The following is a 4986-nucleotide window of genomic DNA, read 5'->3' on the forward strand; positions in this document are numbered from 1 at the left end:
CTGATGATATGGAGCTTTTCCATCATCTCTTTTCACAGATGTAGTCAATTTGGTTTCTATGTATTCCATCTGGTGAGGTCCATGTCTCTTATGTTGTCTAAAGAAGGTATTTAAAATGAACAAATCATTGATTTTTGCAGAATTTTAGCATGCTTTCTCCAGCATCATTTCTATCACCAAGACCTTATTTTCCATCTACTGATCCTTCTTCCTCTTTGCTCCCAACCTTTGCATTCCAATCACAAGTAATGATCAATAAAGCTTGATTGCATATTTGATCAATTTCAGATTGAAGAAATTGGCAGAATTCTTCTGTTTCATCCTCACTGGCATTAGTGGTTGGTGCGTAAATTTGAATAATAGTGGTATTAACTGGGATTACCTATAGGTGCATAGATATTAACCCTTCACTGTCAGCTTTGTACCTCGTGACTGATCTGGATATATTCTTTTTGACAATGAATGCAACACCATTCCTCTTCTATTTGTAACTCCTGGCATAGTAAACCATGTGGTTGTCAGATTCAAAATGGCCAATACCAGTCCATTTCAGCTCACTAATGCCTAAGTTATCAATGTTTATGCATTTCAATTCACTTTGACAACTTCCAATTTTTCCAGATTCATACTTCGTACATTCCATGTTCTGATCTTCAATGGATGTTTACAGCTGTTTCTCTTCATTTTGAGTTGTGCCCCATAAGCAAATAAAGGTCACGCAGGTTTTTCTCCCATGGGCTTTACTCCATTCATGTCATCAACGTCACCTCTACTTTGAAGAAGCAGCTTTTCCCAGTTGCATTTTGAGTGTCTTGCAACCTGAAGGGCTCATTTTCTATCACTATGCCTGACAGTGTTTCTCTGCTATTCATAAGGCTTTCAGTGACTAAATATTCAGAAGTAGTTTGTCACTCCTTCTTTCTAGGCAGTATTTGTCTGGAAGCTCATCTGAAACTTGCCCACCATAGGTGATCTTGCTGGTATTTAAAATACCAGTGGCACAGCTTTCAGAATCACAGCAACTCAGAAGCCACCACAGTACGACAAATTGACAGACAAGTGGTGGTGGAGCCTACAGCACCCAGTATTCCCAGGCGGTCTCCCATTCAATTACTAACCAGGCCTGACCCTGCTTAGTTTCTGAGATCTGACAAGATCGGGTTCATTCAGGGTGGTAAGACTGTAGACCCATGTATATAGTCATCTTATATGTTGTTTAAAAAAGTCATTGGTCTTCCAAAATTCTGTCATGTGATCTCCATCATCTTTTGTATCACAAAGGATATATTTTTCAACTACTGATCCTTTCTCTTTGTTTGTAACCTTTGTGTTGCAATTTCCAATAATGATCAGCACATCTTGATTATACCTTTGATTAATTTCAGACTGAAGTAGTTAATAGAATTCTTCAGTTTCATCATAACTGGCTATTTTGGGGTTGGCGTGTAAATATGAATGTTGTTGTTATTGGGTGCCATTGAGTCACTTTGCTCCAAAGTTATGTTCCCTTATTGGAGGCAGCAAATGACAGGTCAATGTGAGGGAATAAAGTCCAGCTCCAGTAGCCCAACGGGAACAGTGTCGGGGGACAGTTCAGCTTTAGGGGTCACTCTGGGACTCCAGTGCAATCCAATGGCTTTCTCTTCCCGATTCTGTTTTCTTGAATCCCCAAGACAAACTCATAACAAAACTCTCCTCAGTGCATTGCCTGCACACAGACATAAGATGCACAGTTTGCTTTGCAGGATGAGCAGATACAACAACTGGTATTTAGTTTGGTTGCACGTCCCTTCTAAGTCACTAATTTTACCACATGTAGAAAAAGAAAAGTCAGTTGAATTCCTTACTATAGTTTCCTCTCACAAAATTGAGCACTACATTAGAAGTGGCTGGGTGATACAAACTGTTAATGTGCTTGGCTCTAATTAGTAGGTTGAAGGTTTGTTTAAGCCCACCCACAGATGCCTGGAGGAAAAACAAACAAACTGCAATCTACTTCCAAACAATCAGCTATTGAACACCTTATGGAGCATAATTCTACCACAAATATATGATGTGACCATGGGACAGATCAGATTAGAGAACATCAGATTAGAGAAAACGGCATAAGCAAGGAATACCAGGTAACTTCTTGTTGTTTACTCATTTTTATACTGTAAACTTGTTCCAGCTACTAGGTAATCACCCCCTCAACCCATGGTGACCCCATACACAATGCAATCAAATACATCGCCCCCTTGATAAGGTATAGATCAAACACATATGATCCACAGGGTTTTCATTGGCTAACTTGGAACTAAATCTCCAGGTCTTTCCTCCCAGTCTATTTTAGTCAGGAAGCTCCATTGAAGGCTATTCAGCATCAGGCAATATAGAAACTTCTGCTGACAGATGCATGAGGCCTGTGGAGGAGATGAATTGGCAAAGAATGAGAAGACAAAAATCCTACTAATGAACTTTCTTATGCCCTCATACTATAAACTAGAAGTGTCCAAACAAATGTTGGGTACAATGAATTATATGCAAAGGTTTTATTGTTGTCATTAAGTGCCATTGAGTTGGTTCCAACCGATAGCAACTCTGCTTAGGGTTTCTGAGGAGCAGCTGGTGAGCATGAACTACCAACCTTGAAGTTCAAACTAACTTTGCGGTCCAGTACATTAACCCACAGTGCCACACCAGGATGCCATATGCAAAGGTAGCATCATATATATGCAAATGTAGTATCATATATATATTGGGTATAAGATTTATTATATATTACATATATTGTATATTATATGCTACATATTATATGCATATTATTTATATTTATATTGGATATAATATATATTGCATTCAACATATACAAGAGGGCTTAAAAAAGCTCCTGGAAAAAATAGAATTATATGATAACAGACTTTTTCCACAAACTTTTTCAAGTTCCTTGTATATATGAGCTGCATTTCAAATTAAATTAGAATTAGAATCAAACTGTTTCTTTCATTTTATCTTCCAGAGGAAACGTATCCTTAGAGCAGACCAAGAGTCAAGTGAAGTAATCTTCCTGGTCAAGCCCTGATACTTAAAGGAAATAACTAACCTCTCAGTAAGAGTTGCATAACAGGTCTTACATACACAATTACCTTTAGGATGCCACCTTAAAGGTGACCTTGATTTATTTAGCTGGTTAGTCAGTAGGTACACTAAGGGATTCAATATTCCATGGATTGATCAGAAGGGAAACTTTTAATGTCCTTAATAGGGTCATTAGTGATATTACTTAACAAAATTAAACTGAAAGAGAATCTCTACAAACCATTTTTAGTTCTAATAGCATATCCCCATGAAAGTTAATCACTAGGGCAGATTGGTGCCTATTTTCTTCATCTCATTTTCTTCATCTGGCTTATATAGATAACAGAAGATTGCACTGACTATAAATGACAAGCGTTGCTTGTTTCCTAAACTTGACCTTTAAAAAAGCAAATGCATAGGTAATCATAAACTAAAGAACTTATTCTGGACAACTGATAGTACTTTACATAAAATTTGTGCATTTATTTCAAAGGCAATAGCAGAACTTTATCATGTCTAAAGGACAGTGCTGACTTTATGATTCAGTCATTGATTTCAATTTTGACTTCTGAAATATTGTGATATGTCATCAGGTTTGGTTTGAAATTTTTAATTCATCAGGAAGGAATATGTCAGCCAAAGATGCAGACTTCCCTCATATTGGGACAGTATGTATAGATTTTCATATTGTTGTTGTTAAGTACCACTGCAGCAGTTTTGACTTATAGCTATACTTATAGAGCTTCTGAGGAACATCTGGTGGGTTTGAACTATCAACCTTGCACTTAGTAATCCAGTGCTTATCCTACAGCACCACACTAGCACTCCATACTTTCATGTACTGCACCCTAAATGAAGACCCAATTGATGGTACCATGGAATGACTCACTGAGATTTTATGAAGTGTTAGGGACCATCAGTGTTGATTCTCACTCAGATTTTATAGTGTACTAAAGAACCTAAAGCTTCTGAACCTAAATTGGCTTTTCTTTTGATTGAAGAATGAAAATAGACAACTTGCCTCCTTATACGGTTCATGTAAGAACCAACTCAGACAATATGTCTAAAAATAACCTAAAGCTGTAAAACAATAGAAAAATATTTGAGAGGTGGTACTAGTCCTCATTAAAACCTACCTTATTTTTTTTTTGTAAGCATCAGAAAAACTCCTATTATAATGATGATTTCTTACTTCTTAGGAAGTAAGTGAAACATACTCAAGATGTATAAATTCCTTTTAGTGCTAAGACCCATAAAATAGGAAATCAACCATAAGTAGCTTATGCAGAACAACCCAGAGATTAACGTGTCTAATGACATATCCTGTGAAAATATGGTTTATTCCATCTATTTAAAACAACAAAAAATTAAATAAAAGTTCAAAAAGCAATTATAACTAATAAAACACTTTGCAAAGTCAAATGATACAAGATCAAATACAAACATCAATACACTTTCAGTAGGAAAAAAAAATAAAACATTTAGGGATGAATTTAACATACTGAAAGCTACAAGAAAGATTATGAGAAAACATTCAGATCCAAGTATATCCCTGATAGTGTAGTGTGTTAAGCATTAGGTTGTTAACTACAAGGTCAACAGTTCAAACTCACCTGTAGAGAGATAAAGCTGTCTGCTCCAACAAAGATTTAAAGTCTCAAAAACCCTATGGAATATTGAAGAATTCTTTGGGTAAAATGTTTAATAATGCAAGAAGCAGGAAAAGAAGAAGGAAGGAACACAGAGTCATGGTACCAAAAACAGAAAAAAAGACAAGAAACAGTGGCCAGTATTCAGCAATTTCAAGAGAAAGCATGGTGGTGGTGGTGGTGGTTATGTGCCATGGAGTCAGTTCTGACTCATAGCGACCCAGTATAGGATTTCTGAGGCTGTAAATCTTTACGGGAGCAGAAAGCCTCATCTTTCTCC

The sequence above is a fragment of the Chrysochloris asiatica genome, unplaced genomic scaffold, assembly GCF_000296735.1.
Source record: "Chrysochloris asiatica unplaced genomic scaffold, ChrAsi1.0 scaffold00044, whole genome shotgun sequence".
Lineage (NCBI taxonomy): Eukaryota > Metazoa > Chordata > Mammalia > Afrosoricida > Chrysochloridae > Chrysochloris > Chrysochloris asiatica.